This window comes from Callorhinus ursinus, unplaced genomic scaffold (assembly GCF_003265705.2).
Source record: "Callorhinus ursinus isolate GAN/ISIS: 27379988/994484 unplaced genomic scaffold, GSC_fseal_2.0 scaffold19, whole genome shotgun sequence".
NCBI lineage: Eukaryota > Metazoa > Chordata > Mammalia > Carnivora > Otariidae > Callorhinus > Callorhinus ursinus.
The window spans coordinates 1,701,846-1,720,940 of NW_027397081.1; the positions used below are offsets into that span (position 1 = coordinate 1,701,846).

Genomic DNA, 19,095 nt, shown 5'->3' on the forward strand with positions numbered 1-19,095 from the left:
GGGGGGGAGGGAGAAGCAGGCTCCCCATGGAGCAGGGAGCCCAGCACGGGGCTCGATCCCAGGACCCTAGGACCACGACCTGAGCCGAAGGCAGACGTTTAATGGTCTGAGCCACCCAGGTGCCCCCATAACCTCTTTTAACAAACAAACTGCTTACCCCATCAACATTACCTGAAGTTTGTAAGTCACTTAGACATTGTGACTAAAGACAAAGCAGAACAAAGCCACGTTTAGAGTGTGCATTTTCGAAGTGTGTCCTCACTGGGGCTTCCCTCTCTGCAGACGCCCCGGTGCCCACCCCCAGTGACTTGACCCTCAGCGGGTTAGTAAGGCGTCCAGTAACAAGTAAGCTTCTTACAGCTTATGTTTTAGGGTTCCATACGCGGTTAAGTCTTTTTTTTTTTTTCATGTTGTTTAACCTCCATGTATTTGTGGTCTTTCCAATTTTTTCAGGTTTCATAGGGTTGTGATCAGAAAATATGCATGGTATGAGCTCAGTCTTTTCGTACTTGTTGAGGCTGATTTGTGACCCAGTATGTGGTCTCTTCTGGAGAATGTCCCATGTGCGCTTGAGAAGAATGTGTATTCTGCTATTTTAGGATGAAATGTTCTGAATATATCTGTGGCGTCCGTCTGGTCCAGTGTGTCATTCAGAGCCCTTGTTTCCTTATTTTCTGCTTAGATGGTCTGTCCATTGCTGTGAATGGGTAGATTAAATCTTCCTATTTATTCTTTGCTATTTAAATAAATACACCATTTTGTTAGAAATATATTCTGAATAGGTACAGCTTTGGTCTTTAAAGTATGTGCTCATCATTCAGAATAATCATGGCTGGAGTTAACCCTATTGAAGTCAAAATAACGAAAGCCCCCTCAACATGCCCCTTGCCTCCCCGAGTCCCAGGTATGAACATGTTAGAGACCCATGGGCTGGATTCATGGCGTAGTCATGGTGCGGCCCCCTGGGTCATTTGAAACCCATCCTTCACACATTATACATTAATACCCAGCTGCCTTTTGTTGAAATTCAAACTTTGGCCCTTAGCTGGCAAGCATTTTCAGCTATCACATGGTTGGCTTGCTTTCTTTTTTTTCCAAGATTGTGTTGTTTTTATTTTCAGCACTTTGCTCATATTTTTTCATTCTCATCGCTGAATCAGAAAGTCTTTGGGATGGAGTCCCTGCACTGTGGAACCCGATGCTCTGTCTGGCTACAGGGTCAGGATGGAGTGGGGTTCTAGGACACACCCTGCTGGTGTCAGAGATTCGGTTGGTGGTGGTGTGAGGAGCCCTCGCCGAACGCACACGTCGGAAATGGGGCATCAGGACGCTTTTACCAACTACGTCGATGGATGTGGATTGCTGTGAGGTAAAGGCTTCAAGATTTTATAGATTTATTGGCCACTAAACTCACTGTTTTCTTAATGCTCTATGTAGGCACTAAGCCTAGATCTAACGAATCTGAGAAAGACCTTCCTGATTCTGAGGCCGGTGGCCTGAAAACCATGCTGAGAAACCACATACCCTCTAATTTGTACAGGTTAGGACCAGGTGAGCTAATGATTTCATCTATAGGTTAATGGTGACAAATAATGGTCACCCAAGGGGCACAACGCACCTCTTAATAATTGATAACTGTTTAATATAGTTTTTCAATTTTTTTAATGAATTACAATTCTTAGAAAATTAGCAACGATAGCTAGCTTGAAAGGAATCTCCTCTAAAAAATATTCCTGAGCGTCCCACTCTTAAAACTCTCCAGATAAAACTGAGTTGGTTTCTCTGCTCATCAGAATTCCTGTAGATCCTATTTATTCATAAATAAAAGTGCAGCTCAGAAATGGCATGGTTTTCTGTTCTGACTACAGCTCTGAGAGTAGGATTTGGTGGCTCGTGGCTTGTCCCAGAGAGACGGGGCGGGCACGGTGAGACCAACGTGGCAGGTGGTGGGCAAGGTGGCTGGTCTGCAGGCTGCCAGGAAGAAGCGTGGCTGGTGGCGTTTTCGAGGGGAGTCAGGCAGTTCATGCGAGAAGCATGTGCACAGAGGAAGAGGCCGCGCCGGGAAAGGCAGCGCTCAGGACCTCATGGCAGGCTTGGGGGGCCATGCATGTACCAGAAGAGGAATGGGAAACACAGTCATAGGAACAAAGGCACAGGGTGTGGGGGCCAGAGACAGACGTGGCTGAGGCTCAAGTATGATGACAGAGACTGGGACCCACAGTTACCGTCATCATGGGTTTACCGGATACGACGCACAGTGCTCAGCCTCTTATGCGGATCGCCCTCTGCGACCTTGGCAGAGGCTCCACAGCAGAAGGTCCATCATATGGGTGAGCGAACTTAGCCCAGCTTCCTAAGTCAAGTCACACTAAGTGCAGGCATGAATGGAGAAGTCTGTGCCCTGGAGCCCTGCTGGGAGGGTGCGGTGTGCACACACGCGTGTGTGGGGTGCGTGTGACTGTGTAGAGAGCGTGGAACGGGACAGGGAACTGGAGGGGTCCCCCCTGGTCACTGTGAGACTGAAACCCAGGCACGAGGAGCCCGCCGGGGCTCGTGAGGTCAGGTCCCACCAAGGGCAGGAGTGACGCCCACGCAGTGGCCGGGGTGGGGAGGGCAGAGGAGGCAGCCGTGCTTCGCTTCTGGCCCCAGTCAAGACGGGTTTGGGCCCCGGGCGGTGAATGGGGCTGGGGGGATGGGCTAGCTAGCTGTCTGTGCACACAGACGGCGCCTTCTTCTAGAGTAACTTCAACAGCAGACGCGACAGCCTCCCGTTCCAGCTTCCACGATAACCACCAACTCTGATTCTTGTGCTCCTCACGTTCTCTCTACCCCAAAGCGCTGCCTGAAACCCTCGCCCTAGAAATCTATGCAGTGAGATGGAGCAGAGAAAGGAAGAACTGCCACTATATCCTTCAAACCCGGGGTCCTGGGGGTGGAGCTTCCGTGCTGCGTGTGGAAGAGCATCCAGAGCCTCGGGGAACGGCTGCGCTGGAGACTCCTCAGAAACTCGGTGTGAGCGGTTTTACCTACGCCCTCTTCTCATTTTAGACCCAGGTAGGCATGAGCTTTGGTGCTCATGATTTTAAAGAAACCTTTTTTTAATTGAACTAAACTAGAAACACGAGAATTCGGCTGGCACAGAAGAATCAGGCTGCTCACAGACAGCTGTTGGGTGTCAGTGAGAAAGTTATTCCTAAATCATAAAAAGTCACTTGAGCTTTATAGGATTGTGGAGTCCGAAGCCCTATTGCACACCCAAACTCAATTTATTAGCATCTGAAACTGACAGTGTGTCAAGGATACTGATTAATTACCTGATTTCGCAAGCCAGGCATGGGCTGAGATTTTCCTTGACAATTTGCTTAAAGATGGCAGAAAGAAACCCGCACTTTTGTCTGCCCTATGTCAGAAGCAGCTCAAATGGAGCCTGTTCTAATTACGCTAGTGTGCCCCCCACTGCCCTCCTGTTTAATTCTTCAAATTTACTCAGATGTAAATGGAATTTGCAAACATTCAGGATCTATAAATTCTTTATTCTTGTTCTTTCACTTCTTGTTTGTACTTCAGCTGATTCAGACAATTGAATTTAATTAAAAGTTTGATGGTCATCACTAAACAATTCAAATATCAATTATATGGAAATGGAATCCTCTTTGATGAGTAAATAAGGCTATTTAAGCATTTTATGACCTTGCAAATTCCCCAGGCCTTGACTGTTGCAATGATTCATTCTCAAATGGCAAAAAATTCATTATCTTCAATTACATAAGAAAGCACGGGTTACACTGAACAGAAGAGCTGGAGATGGGTAATAAAATCACTCGCTCTTCATCTAAATACTTTGAATTAACCAATGCCTCAGCAATGGTATTTTTTTTCTATTTATAAATGCAAAATGTTAAATGGAACAAAGTTATGGATTTGAAATCACTGTCTAAGCCACAATTACCAAATGAAGCTCAGGTAGCCTCTGGAATCTGAAACAGAACTATGATGTCCTGTAGATCTATCTTGGATGGTATTTTCTAGTGGTCTGGATTTCCGTCTTAGTGTGTCCTATTTTATGGCAATCTCATTTCCCTTCATTGCAGTTCCTTTACCAAATAGTATTAAAATTAAGCAAAGAATTGTGAGCTCAGATCATTGGCCTGAATAAATCCAAGGGAAGGGGTCCATGTTGTTTTCTGGTTTAGTAGCCTTTCCAGGAACAAACATGGTTCCAGGCGGTGTCAATAACCCCAGTGTGTGTGTGTGTGTGTGTGTGTGTGTGTGTGTGTGTGTGTGTTGGGGGGGGTATGTGCGACGAATCCAACATGCTTCTCTTGGGAATCTTAAACACGACAAGCAGCACAGCCTGTCCTCCAAGGATTCAGTGCCCAGGGGAAGAGACGGATGACCAGCCTAGAGTCTAGAACACTGGTCCATAGTGTCTCATCTGTATTTCCTAAAGCGTAGTTTTCCTATTTATAGTTTTTATCTATCCCACTCAATGTGAATATTTGTATACTTCACTGGTGAAATATTACTGTATTTGATTATAAGGTGGTACAAGACCCACTGCAAATTTTATGCAATATTTAGTATAGGTACCATATTACCTTTCCAAAGTATGAACAATTTGACCTTAAGCTTTTCAGATAAGTATAATTTATGTATATATATTTACGTATATGTATAATTTATATATAGCACCATCAGCCTCATGGAAGCTTAAAAGAGGGAAAAGAAATGGGATTAGTGAGGGGAGTTGCGAAAGGCCCTCCACCCCTCTACATATCCAGCTCTGCCACGAGGAAATAGATTCCTCATGGACACAAAGCAAAATCAAGCTATGGAATTTTTGATGATTAATCCCCCTCCCTTCCATTTCCATCCCTGTCCTCCACACGAAAAAGGGTTGGGGATGAGCAAAGGCGGGGGAATTGTTTAATCAAGTTTGGGAAGACATCTAGAATCTGAATCCTTGACATTCGCTTCATAAAACCATTGACGCTCAGAAGGCCACCGTAAGAGGGGTATCCGTGACACATGGCATGCTCTAGCCAGCTTGCACTTGCACGTTTTCCCCCATTTCTTTAAGATTTGGAGAGAAGCTTTAACATTGTTTCCATGAAAAGAACAAGACTACCTTCATTGGGAACCTGTTCACTTCCAACTAAAGAGAACAACTTGCAAACTGTACATCAGGAACTTCAGGGTCAAAACAGATTTCCAGCGGCACCTGGCGGGGGTGGGGGGTGGTGTCAAGCGGTTGAGCGTCTGCGGCTTGATCCCAGCTCAGGTCTTGATCTCAGGGTCATGAGTTCAAGCCCTGAGTTGCTCCTTAAAAAACAAACCAAAAATTGGATTTCCAGGAGCCGGACCCTACAGAGGGAGTCCTCTCTAAGCTGGTTGGGGTGGGGGGCAGAGGCACGCTCCTGCCTCAGCAGAGAGTCTGGCTATATTCCTGGGCTCTGGAGGCAGAAGCCTTACTGTAGATAAAGATATGCCTCTCTCAGCTAGGTAGTATTTTTTTCTAAAAGCAGTTTGCATCTTTCCTACCTCTGCTTTCAATAGGACTTGTCTCCATTCGGCACCAGCCACTGAGCCACGAGGCCGATGGTTCGGGGAATCTGAGAAGCTAGATTAAGGAACACTTGTTTCTCCAAATAGGACTTTGCTACAACTAAGGCCAAACTGGGGAGGATTAAGCCTCCATTCTTCAATATCCCTCTGGCGTGAATCTTCTATTCTGCATCTTTATTTAAACGAAAACCTAGCTGGTTCTTTAAGTTATTCAGGGGATATGCACAAACCAGCCCCTCCTCCCCTTTGCCTCCTTGATTCCCCAACATAAGAGGAAGGCTCTGACTGCAAAGTTCAAGACAATGCATGCAGGGTAGGGCATTCTTAGGTTTGTTTTGCTCTAGGAGAACCCAGGAGGAACACAGACTAGTTGGCGGAGGGACGGTAGGGGTGGGCGGGTGGTTGGGTGTTGCAAGTAGGGCCCATTTTAGGACCGGAGACTTGGCGATCAGGGTTAGTAGGACATTTGCTGCCACCAGTCTGTATCATCAGGGACAGCGGACCTGCCCTCTCCCCCCAGGTCACTGGTGACAAATCGAGCCTTCTCCTTAGCCGAGGACCTGAGAGGGGAGGTGTCAGGAGCGGGGAAGGCTCCCGCCCCTCCTATGTGAGCTCGTCCGTCGGGCCTAGAATGTCATGGATTAGAAAGGAAGCAGGTTCATTATTAAGGTATCAACCGTGTCCCATTCACAGTAACTTAGGATAGAAGGAGCAAGGGCTCTTTCCCTCTCTGGGGACTTCCTGGCCCTACAGTCTGCTTCTCCCCGGGGGAAGCCACCACCAGGCCCTGGGATGCCTGCTGAGCTCACCCGGCTTTTCTCGTGATGGAGACAGTGGGGTTCACCCAAGTCGGTTCGTTTCTAAACTTCACGTATTGCTGTGTTAGACTCACATCAAGGTGACTCCCCACATCAGATTTTCTAAAAAGAATAGCACTGATTTGCTCACCCCTGTGCATTCTATGCATCAGTGGGGGCAGGTGCAGGGGGAGGACGGGCGGTGGCCAAGGAGAAGCACTTCCCACAGACAATCTGGAGGGAATAGTCCGGCGCCGCATGCCGAAGGTGAAGGAAGCAGTGGGGCGTCCAGGCCTGTGTCTGTGCAGGATTCTCTGGAAATAGCCAGAGGTTCAAAAGTGATAAGGTGTTTTCTCCAGCCTGCCACCTCCAAACTAGAGTTTGGATGGAGGGATGAGTCCCTTCTGACACTCCCCTCAAAAACATGCTCCTACTTGCCATCAGGGGGAAACCAGTGTCAAGAACGGTGTTTCTTACATGATGTCCTCTAAAGCACTTCTCTTAATGGAAGCACTTTCAAAACCATCATCTTTTTGAATCTGACAAGGGAGATTAGGTGGTGGTGGTGGGTTTTGTTTTTATTGCCTTCTGGACAGAATCGGGAAGTGGGAAGCCTGTGCAGAAAATGTGGCTGAGCCTGACGTCACAGAAAAAGAGCGATGGCTGTTCGCTGTAGATAATATGGACTCGGATTGTTTTGCGGGGTTGGACGGGCAGGGTGGGGATGGAGAAGAGAAGTTGAAGTCTTGAGGGTAAAGAAGCATGTGGAGGGAGAGGCTGCAGGTAGAGGAGGTTACTGAGGAGGCGGCATTCGTGGCAGGCTTGTGCCTGGAAAAGACACGATGCCCAGTGAATACCTGGATGGCAGAAAAAAGAAGGGCGGTCTAAAGCCAAGCCCGCCAGGAGGGCACGGAGGGAGGTGGAGAAAAATCCTCTGCGTGTACATTTACTTGCTTTTAGCTTCAAGTGCGGAACCTACAGCTGTCCTGGGACAGGGCGTCCGTGGATGGGGAGACCTAGTGCCGACGGATTCAGCCGGCCAGCAGTGTCCCCAGGGACCCCTGCACCGGGGTTTGTGGAACCAACTAAAATTGTCCTCTTCACTTTGTTTTTGAGTGCATTTTTAAAGAGAGATACACTTGGGAGTAGTACAGGTAGAGACCAAATTCCAGGTTTCGTACTGACAGTGAGGGTTAATGTGCCTTAGCTGAGCGACTATCACGGGTTTCTTAATGATGGGCATGAGATTAAAAGTTCCATGACTTCATGATTTCGAAAGTTAATTTGTTTGGAGAAAAAAATCAGACCTATAGAAAGCATAGGCAGCACCTTATACTGAAAAGTATAATAGAAACATTTAGTTACTTTGTACTTGAGTATATTATTCCTGAAAACATATTTGATTATTAACATCTCCACTTGTAAGCAGAGCACACACACTCAGAATCACTTCTTTCTGCATATCCTCTGCTTGACTGCTGGAGACAAACATTACATTTGGAGAGGCTCTTTTTACATCTTAATTGAAGATTTTTTTTTTTCCTGTTCACATCATTGAAAATGAAGAGTGATGAATCCTGTCTTCTGATCAAGACCCATGTCAGAGATTGTTGCCCTGACCTTGGGAAAGTTTGTGTCTACTCAGGTCTCAATGAAGCAAAAATAAATATATGTTCTAGAAAACAGGTTTTGCTTTAGAAAAAATCAGGATATCAGCCGTCAAAGAAACAACTTTCAAATCTTTGATCAACTTTCCTGCAACAAATATTAGCTAAGTCTTCTTGTGGCAACTAAAGAATGTTAAACATTCCCAGCTCTTAATGGAAACACTGAGCACATAGAGGGCACATGAAGTTTCCCGACAAATGCAGATGTGAATGCACTGTGAACCCATCTGCTTCTGTCCCACGGCACCTCATGATGTCGTGGCCACAGCTTGAGAACCCACAGGGACTGGTTTTCTTTTCTATAAAGCTCTCAGCTTCAAATACACAGGGTGGAGACGTTCGGCAGGACCGGGTACCGCACCAGTTAGTCAGAAAACACTGCATTTGGGAATCAGGTCTTCCTAAGGGGAGCTGGGTTCCACCCCACTGTGACACCTTCTTGAAACCAAGCCCCAAAGTCCCACCCCCCCCAAGTTAGCAGTGTGGCATTTAGGCATTATCCTAAATTCTGGGGGCAATAATGTTAATATGGACTGAGGGATTAATTATGTGCAAGCCACTGTTCTGGATCCTTTCTGCGAACTCACTCACTCCTCACAATGACCAGAGCCATGGTTCAAAGAGCACAGAGCCATCGGCAGTGACCAAGTCCTACCACCTGCCGTGTGTGGAGCGCCTACCACACGCGCCTTTCACACATGTGGTCACGGGCCTTAAGTCCCTCATGCATTTAATCCTCAGGTGCTGAGCTGCCGGCCACTGAAGGGCTCTGAGGGACACTCCGCAGAAAAGGATGCTGTTAAGAAGAGGTCTGCCTTTTCGGATGTGCCACAGAGACGTTTGGAAAGCTGCAGAACCAGGCTCGAGACTGAGCTAATGAGACTGATACCCACACCGCGGAACCCGGTCCGAGAAAAATCGCAGCCGCTGCTGCCAAAAACGAGATGTTGGTGCACCACCGTCCACCTCTGTGCGGAGGACACTTTACAGCTGATGGTGTTTGCACCATTACGGTTACTGGCATTTCCACTCCGTGAAATTTCAGCTGCTACCGCTCCACCACCCGTCCTTGGGGGAATAGAAGACATTGGAGGGGTGGCATCATTTGGCTCTACCCTTGCAGCAGAGATGGTTATAAAAATAACTAGCATTTGCAGCTCCTACCTGGGGAGACAGCTTTAATTCCCTGCCAATTTATTAAATCTACGAAGAGTTTGGTGGAATGGCAAATTTCCACTCATAGGAATTTTACAAGGCGCGTTCTAGTACCCTCATCCCCATGGATCACAGGCCCAAGATCCACAAGGGTGAACCGTCTGAGATTGGGTTCTCGTGCACAAACTCCAAGATGGGATATTTTGTGCACAGGTTTTATTAGAGAGTGCTCTCCAGAGATACATCTCTGAGGGAATAAAAAAGGATTGGCTTGAGGGAAAAGCTAACCTCCCACGCTGTCACTGCCGAGGCCTTCGTCAGGCCTGTATGGAGCACCACCGCTGGGGTGACCACAGAATTGTCCTGTATTAAGGCAAGTGGACAAAGCCTTGTGTCTCTGGATAAGCCAGTTTGGGGCACAGGAGACCTTTTGGGTGGGGCAAAACCTCAGAGGAGGTAGTGCCCTGTGGTTGAAAAAGGACAGGAGTTTGTTTTATTTTCGTAATGGCAAGGAAATCACAAATTCGACACCAATTCCCATGAAAATATCAGTAGGACAACAGTGGTACCCATGTATCTTCCCACGGAGAAATGTACAGGACCCAGCGTTGAGGATGTGGGGAGCGTGGCTCCCTCACGCTTTGCGGTGGCAAAAGGTACGATGGGACACTTGCTTGGGGACAGTTGGGTGGTGCCTCGTGCTTGAAGCCCAGTGGTAGCCCCATCTCCCTCTCCCAGCAAATCTAATGATTCTGTCTTATGCACATCTCTTCCTGCTAAAATATTTAGGGAGATTTTAATTTCACGGACTGCTAGCTGACGGATAGTACCTGTAATGCTAGAACAAGGGTGAGGGTGAGGCTAGTCCTCCTTCACCTGGACCACTTCACCTAGTTCTGGGTGTGATGCACTGACGAAAAGACCTCACTGAATCCACCCAGATGACGGTGACCACGGCAGTGACCGACTCGAAACCATGGCAACTGAGAAGCATTGAAGGCACTCGGTGCAATTTGCAAGGAACGGAAAGGCTGCTTTTGCACACTTGAAGCACACAGTGTAGAAGAACCCTGTAGTACTAGGAATAACTAGGAGAATTTGGGGGACAAGCGTAAAAGGGAGAAAGTTCTGGCCGTCAGCTTGCCTTGCCAGGCATTAAGATTCCCGCTGCAGGAGGAGTTCAGCCAGAGGGTGGATGACCACTTGATGGAAAAGTCGTAAGAAAGATCCAAGGATTCAGAAGGGAGTAAGTGTTGAACCAGATGATCTTTAAGTGGAGACTGTGCACCAGGCACTGGTTCCCACGCTGGCCTTATGCGATGCCATAAAACAGACGAGTTTTGTCACCCATGCTTAGGATTCAAGATTGCTGTCTAGATTCACATAAACATTTAAAATATCAGGTTTTCTTGAGGAAAAAATCGAAAGAACATGGTAACACTGGGCATCCCCTTTGGAGACAACTGGTGTTGCTAAGAACATATTACTTTCTTTAGACAGGGCAAGAAATTTGTAAATCACCACAATCCCACTATTCTCAACAATTTTGGCTTTAGCTCACGTCTATTATTTATGCTTCCTGCCTGGAACCTGAATTTGCTACCTCTGGATTGCCAAGCCTAGGATTCTCTGATTCGTTGATGCCATGATTCAGGGTCCAATCCAAAGGCTTTCTCTGCTCATTTCAGCGTCCTTACTCCCTCCCATGCACGCCTCCAGCTCATTCAAAAGGCATTTACCATCTTCACTATTTTCTTGCAACCTTCCAGTAAGAGAATTCGATGCTTGAGATCAGGGTCTCACATAGAAGAGGCATCCGTAGATATTTGCTCCACACGTGGCCTGCATTGACTGTTAATGTTGCCCTTTGCCAAACTGATTAATTTTGTTGCAGCTTAGAAATAGCCCACTCTATACAGGAGAAAAGCTTGCCTGCTTTTATTTTGAACTGCAAAGTTTATTTTTGAAATTGGGTTTTATTTCCCCCTGGAATTCTGGAATCTTGAAACAAGTTTGAAGGAATAATTTAAATTATAGACTGTGGAGCTTCCTAGTTCTTAGTCAGTGTTACTAGGCAGCATCAGAAGGCACCTTTGCCATGGAAATCTATAAATTACTTTCTTTCCTTGACTGAGAAATTCAGATGTAAGACTGCCTCATTCCTTTTTTGTTTTTCTCTCTGAATAATTAACTTTTATTTAAATTCCAGTTAACCTACAGTGTAATATTAGTTTCAGCTGTACAATGTAGTGATTCAGCACTCCCATCCATCACCCGGTGCTCATCACGACAGGTGCTCCCCAGCACCTGTCCCCCCCCCGCCCCGCCCACCTCCCCTCTGGTGACCAGCAGTGTGTTCTCGTAGTTCAGAGTCTGGTTCTTGGTTTGTCTCATATTCCCCCTACCCATGTTCATTTGTTTTGTTTCTTAAATTCCACATATGAGTGAAACCATATAGTATTTGTCTTTTGCAGATTTTTCTTCACTTAGCATAATAGCTTCTCAGTCCGTCCATGTTGTCATAAATGGCACGAACTCCTTTTTTATGGCTGAGTAATATTCCATTTTACACACACACACACACACACACCACTTTTTTTTTTTTTTAAGATTTTACTTATTCATTTGAGAGACAGAGCGTGAGCGGAGGGGAAAGAGAGGGAGAAGCAGACTCCCCACTGAGCAGGGAGCCTGATGCAGGGCTCCATCCCAGGACCCTGGGATCATGACCTGAGCCAAAGGCAGACGCTTAACCAACTGAGCCACCCAGGTGCCCCAAACCCTTCTTTATCCTTTCAACGATCAGTGGGCAGCTGGGCTACTTCCATAATGTGGTTGTTGTAAATATTGCTGTTATAAACATCGGGATATGTGTACCCCTTTGAGTAACTCTTATTGTATTTTTAGAGTAAATACCTAGTAGCATGATTGCTGGAAAGTAGGGTAGCTCTATTTTTAACTTTCTGAGGAACCTTCACACTGTCTTCCAGAGTGCAGACTGCCTCATTCCTTTACGCTTGAAGTTTACTTTGAATTTATAATTGCAAATCAATTTCATTGCTATTGTATAGACATTATTTTCTCAAATCACAATCAGGTTTTTGGGGGGGAAGACAGGTGAACAATTTGTTGCTTTTGATTTAATCAGGATTGGTGGGAATAATGGTACTAATTTAAAGCTAGCTAATTTTCTTTATATCAAGAATGTAAGGTCTATATACTGAGTATATCAGCTTTTCCTAAAATGTATTCCACAGAATGTTTTTTACTGAAATGCCCCAAACGTTCCATTAACAAATGGATCACAAACTTTAGGATGTGATATCCCAATGAGCTACATTTTTTGAAGCTATAAAGTCTTTAAAAATGTTACAATTATTTCTGCTTCCAAAGATGAACATTTCACTTTTTCTGGGAATTAGTGAACACCTGTGCTTCCCTTTAATTACACAATTTGATAAAAAAAAAAAAGTCTAGCTATTAATTGTACGTATAGCTGGGGGCAGGGGCGGGGATAGAGCTGCATGAAGATCCCTGGAGGAAGAGCAGAGTCCTCCCCTTGAGGCTGGAGTGAGGGGCTGGTATTGTTGCCACTGGATGAAACAGCTGCATTCAGCACGAATAGAGGCAGCAAATGGATTTAACTACAAGACAGAAACTCCAGTGAAACAAAGTACAGGAAACAGAAGTTAAAAATTCTACCCAGAGAGTTTCAACAGGAGATTTCATCATAATATTAGCATAGGACTTGGTAAAAAGTAAAACACTAGAGAAATCTTGGAAATTTCTCACACTCACAGACTGCATATGAAACAACTCACACAAAGAAAGGATCAAAGAACAGACTTGGCTGGAAATTCAAAAATAATGCCAATGAACTCTCCTTAAAAGCAGTGCCAATAGACAAATAGCTTTTAAAAATGGGGGGGATTAAAAGACAGCCTCGGGATTGGCAGCTCTGTAAATTCTCGCTACAAAGCGATGATGGTAAAGGCAGAATTGGCTGAAACTACCATTTCAGAACTCTCAAATGTTGATCAAACTCTACAACAACTTGGGAAGGCTTTCTTCAAGAAAAAGTACTTAATCTTGGTACGAATAGTGGGCATTGCACCCTCCCCCTCCTGCCCCAGCTGCACAGTGTAGTCAGTCCACCAGGGAAGAGCAGGTCCTGAGGACTTTACTGCCTCACTTGGAGAAAACCCATGTCCACGGGCACTGCTCAGAATAATACCAGTGTTAGGTGGGATTCAGGGCCATCTAATATTGCAGCTAGACTGAGATTGTGATAATTTTGGGGGGCAAGTAGCAGACGTCCTGTCCAGAATTAAGTAGGAAGAGTGGCTTTGAGAAGCTTCTACATACCGCTGAGGGTCTGGAAAGCAGAGAACATGCACCAAGCTGCACGCATCCCTGGTTTCATGTGATGCCTCAAGTGCAGGAAAATAAAAGCCAGAGTAGACTGGAAAACTGCTTGAATGTTGAATGTATTCTTCCACCCAAACACAGACTGACCAGTGGGGGCTGGAATATTTCCTGGCTGAAGCTGCTTAACACAAACTATGGCCCCATCACTGTTGACCACTAGGTTGGGTTGACCCAGGGGTGGCCACTTCGATGTCAGACTTAAAAATAAAAAACAGGAATTAAAAAAAAAAACTGAACAGAAACTTCAGTGGCCACACACTGTGGGGACACAATCTAGAGACAGTCTAGGCAAGTCACCAAACAGGAAACACCGCCAACAACCAGGTATCTCATGGGTGGGAAGAATCCAGAGTTGCTGCGATGTTATTCAGGGTCCAGTTTTAAACAACAGATTATGAGACAAGCAAAGAAACAAGAGTGCTCCATGGAAAAAGCAGAAAACAAAAACAGCTTCTGAATTCCCCTGCTGTTAAGCTTAGTAAAAACTTCGAAGCAGATAGAATATATTCAAAGAACTAAAGGACATTCTTAAGAATTATACAAAAATATTATTACAAGGAACCCTCAAATAGGGGATATCAGTACAGGCAGAAGTTATTGTAAAGAGGTTTAAATAAATTCTGGAGTTGAAAAGAGAAATAACCTAAATGCAAAAATTCACTAGATGGGCTTTATAGAAGATCTGAACAGACAGAAGAACAAACCCATGAACTTGAAGATAGATCAGTAGAGATCACATAACTGAAAAATACAGAGAAAAATGATTAGAGAAAAATGAACAGAAACATGGGCACCATTAAGCACACCAACACACACATAGTAAAAGTCTTAGGAGAGAAAACAATTTAGTTCAGTGAAAACAGTTAAATGAAAGGATAGCTGAAAACTTCTGAAATCTAATGAAAAACATTGATCTACACATCCATAAAGCTCAGTGAAATCCAAATAGGATAAACACAGAGACCTAGAAAACCTGAACATTTTCAGCCAACATGGCTCAAGTGACAAGCACAGAACATTCTTATCAATGTGAGCAGCACGCACATACATTTGAAATACACGTTTTCCAGACAGACTGCATGCTAGGCCATAAAAGAAATCCCAACATATTTAAAAGGATTGCAAACATACAGAGTGAATTCTTTAACTACAATGGATTTATGGATTAGAAAACTCAGTACTGTTAAGATGGCAGTTCTTCTCAAATAGATCTTTAGATTCTGAGTGACATAAATTGAGGACAAGTAGCTAAAAAAATTAGTTCTTTTATTTGTCTCATATAATGGTAACTCTGGAAGAGAGGAGTTCAGCATTGTATGGCCGCTCCATGATGTCAGCAGGAACCGTTCTGTCTTTGCTTTTGGAAAAGCCTTGGTGTCTGATAGGATTTCATGATTTCCTGATGCAGTTGCTTTATAATTATGTTTGTAGTCCATAAAGGAAGGAGGGGAGAGATCAAGGGCAAATGTGTAAGCCTTCTGAGTCAGCGTCCTCTTGAAGTAGTTCTCCCGGGAGCCCTGTTCAGGGACTATCATTTGCTTCTCGTTGGCTGAAACCACATGGCACGGCTATTCCGGCCACCCAGGGGGCTGGGAAGTGTAGTTCCTAGACAAGCACATCACCAACCAGAGTGTAACTCTATTCTGTTCTTTAGACAGGGTGAGAATAACTATTAGGTGGGAAAACAACACGTTTGGTGCAACATATATTTAATTCAGCCTGAACTGTATCATCGAGTCAGGACCATCAGCTAATGTGAGTCATACTGTAAATGCTGAAAGCCAAAATAGTTCCTTTGAGGACAAAATTAATCCACAGGCATTGCATTAATGGAATATGGAAATTACTGGTTTTTTTTCTTTCTGTTTAGATGAAATACTTGATTCGTTTCCAGTTTTAGAAGGTGGGTCTTGGAATGCTTCAAATTGCCCAATTTTAAATTAATTCTGCTTTAGTAACATTCCAAAAAATGAATATAAAGCAGAACAAACCCTGTAGGGTGTAGCAGGTTTCAAATTTTCTTTACAAAAACAGCAATGCACCAGTAATCACAGAGCAATAAAGAAAAATTAGAGAAGTATATCACAAGGGAAGAAATAATGGAAAACCATTAGAGACTCAAAGAGCGTAAAGGTGCCAAGAGAAGATGAATGGCTCCACAAATTTTATCACAGTTTTCCAAGAAATTACAATAATCCACCAGGTAGGGAAACCACTTAGTGAAATTACTGATATAGACCAATTATGCCTCACCAGAAATGAGATGATCATTTCCCTCTTACTAAATCCAAAGAAAGCTGTAGGATTACAGCCGGCCCGTGAAAGCTGAATGGTGATTATAAAATATTCTACAGAACGGGGTAATGAGTCTAAGATTACACACGATGAAGCAAAACTTTATCGACATTGTCGCTTTAGGAAACGCTAGTCACCGTGACCACAGACATTTTCTGTGCTCTATTTCAGTAAGAGCAGTTGACAGAGTGATAAATTGCTACTTCCAGATTCTCATGGGTAGGTTTCGGGGGAGAAAAATGACCAGTGTGGCTAACATTTAGAGATATGTAATTGGACAGTTTGTAGGGTGTCATCAGAAACTCTTGTGTTAAGGAAAGGGATGCAGACCAGGTGGACTTCTTAGGCATGATTGTTTCTTTCTGTGTTTCTAGAAGGATTCCCAAATGAAACCCTGATGAGTGGACCCCATCTGGGGATGAAGACTACCATCAGTGAACTCAGAGGGCTGCCCAGGGAGGTCAAGGTGCCAGACTCTCTAGCTACAGGACAGAGGATGCACGTCTGCCTCCGCCTCGAGCCAAGCCAGTCTCTGACTCTGCTCCCTGTGCCGGAGTGCAGTCCCTTCAGCATGTGGCTAGCTGGAAAGATGAACAGAAGTGGCACGTGTTGATGTAGGACTTCTGAGAGGAAGTATTTAATTGCCAGTGGGAGACCTGCCTCATTCTTCTTTTGCTGAGGAGACTGGAGGCTGGAGTCTCTCTCAGCTGGTTCCTGGATGACCCTGTGAGCAGAGCTCCTCTCCTCACCCATGACCAGGAAATGGGGTGTGTTTGTTACATAGACTCCTGCTTGTCCTGACTGATACACTTCATGGCAAATGACTTAAATTACTTAACATACTGTTCACCATCCATAATCTCTTTGTTTACTTATTCTCTGTTGTCTGCTCTTGAAATGTGATGTCTATGTGGGCAGAAACCTTCTCCCTCCTTTTCACTAATATATTCTTCAGAACCTAACCTGTTATCTGGAAAATAGTAAATGTTCAGTCAATATTTGCTCAATTAATAAACACAGTCTTTAAATAAGAAGGATCTTTTTAGCCAAGGAACTAACCTTTCTTGGGTACATACCTACATCCACATTTCTGGCCCTTATTAGCTGTGTAACCTGGGGGGGAAATTACTTCACCTTTTGTACTTAATGCTGGAGTTCATTTGTAAAAATTGGGATAAGCATATAACTGTCTCATAAGGGTGTCGTGAGTACTAAATGGGCAATACAAGTAGAAGGATGAAGCATATACTAAAAGTAATACAGAACAGACATCGAGCCGTACGCTTCAATGACTAATTCTATTTTCTGTTTTTCCTTGTAGCGATGTATGGTTCCATTCTTACTATCTGTATGAGATGGATAGGAACTAAACCCCAATAATCATTTGGCCTGGAATGCGGAAAAACGCCATTAGGCGTCACTGGTTTATGGATAACCTTTAAAGCTGCGGCACCATTAAACGGGGCCCGCTAGGGAGTGCACAGGGGCCGGCGGGAGCAGCACCTGGAGGGTTCCGGCCTCGCTCGCTGGTCAGCGCAGACCAGAACAGAAGCATACAGTCGCATCTCCCTCAACCCTGTGGGGCGTGCAAGGGGTTCCAGAATGTCTGCGCGCTCTGGGGCTCACGAGCAGGGCTTTCCCAGGAAGCCACGCTGCATTCCCAGTTGTCTCTACAGGAGGCTGGCAGCCTGCTTCTGGGAAGTCTCCGCAGTGTGCCGTTTGACCACGATCTCAGAAGCCTTGCGAGGAGACCTAGCCGGACTGCTGCTCAGGTTGTGCAACAGCCTGAGGGGCCCCCTCCGCCGTCCCCTTGGCTCTCGCGCCTTCCCGGCCTTTCTCACCGGCCGGCCGGGCCTCCCAGGGGCCTCCCAGGACGCCATCCACCCGCAGCGGCGCTGGTCAGGTGCAGCCCTAAGTGAGCCCTGTCAGCTCAGGCACTTTAGGGGCCTTCAGAGAAGCAACACAAACTCTTTCTCTTTGACTGGGGGCCCTTCCCCTACTCAGGGGTTCCACACGCAGCAACGCTTTGGGGAAGGCAGCCTGCTCTCTGCTAGGGTTGTGAACTGGTGCCCGCCAAACCACGGGCGAGGGGGGGAAATGGGGTCCGCCAGTCATGCCGCACGGGGACTTGGCAGGAACACAGTAACGGGACGCATCAGTATTCCCAGGTGGAAAGCAGGACCTGTTCGCAGTATGGAGGCCGCAGAGGTAGAAGTGGCCTCCCAAATCATTTTCAGGTCTGAAGTCCCTGCACACCACGTCGTTTCCTAGTTAGTATCACTTGCACATCCTGCCGCGGACTCGCCCAGCACTTGCGGGCTGGGGATGGATTTATTATCATCTTGTTGCAGAGGAGGGCGGGAGTGACAACCGTTCTCTTTACAAATCCCAAGTGACGGATCGTTTGGTTTTGTAATCGTGCATGTTTGTACAGTCCGCTTCCCATTCCTGCTAGATTAGCAGGCATCAAGAGCCTCTTCAGAGTGGAATTCCGTCTTCTCGGTAAGGTCTCGGGTCTGCGGTCGGGATGCACAAATGAGGTGGTGCACCTGCAGGGTCGGCAACATCGGGGCGGTCCCCGCGTTACGGGGAGCTCGCCGGTAGAAGGCGCAACGAGCCCGCACCCGCACGGCTACTACCGAGGGACGCCAGCAGACGGCAGTCGAAGCCAACGCAAGCTTCACTGAGACCCCTAAACTCCGCAGTTGGGTCCCAACGGACGAGTAGGAGCCTGACGAGCTGGACCCCAGATCGGCCGTATTCTGTATTGATGAACCACACATCTGCTTTCTATGCGCTAGAAACATAGAATTTGGGAAAAATATCTAATGGAATTGGAAAGTGATTTTAAAGGTAGTTTGTGTTGGACTTGAAGCCTGAGGGTCTCCACCCGCCGGCTGCCCTTTACGCGGGTCGCGGAGGGTCCCCTCCCTGTCCCTGCGTCTGGACCACACTCTGGACGTCACGAAGGGTGGAGGACGTGAATGAACCAACGTGGATGCCACGAGGAGAGCTCTGTTCTGTGACATTCCACGTGCCATCCACTATCCTGATGGCTCTTCCATGATTTTAAACCCACGTCTCCCCTCCAGTGGACTGCCGAAATCTCGAACCACAGCTACTGCTTGTTAGGCCCCTCTGTGCCCAGTGCTGTGCTGAGTACGAGGTTTTCACTCATCCTGGTCTCA

The 19,095-nt window shown here is 46.0% G+C and overlaps 1 protein-coding gene across 1 annotated transcript in view; it reads left to right on the forward strand.

Annotated features, from left to right (window-relative positions):
• The window catches only part of DYNC2H1 (dynein cytoplasmic 2 heavy chain 1), a 376,065-nt gene extending 359,124 nt beyond the window's left edge, over positions 1 to 16,941 (forward strand). The window contains exons 94-96 of the mRNA XM_025893740.2: positions 1,122 to 1,369; positions 2,837 to 3,054; positions 16,282 to 16,941. The gene's annotated coding sequence lies outside the window, so the exon portion shown is untranslated. The remainder of the gene's footprint in view (positions 1 to 1,121; positions 1,370 to 2,836; positions 3,055 to 16,281) is intronic.
• The last annotated feature ends 2,154 nt before the right edge of the window (positions 16,942 to 19,095 follow it).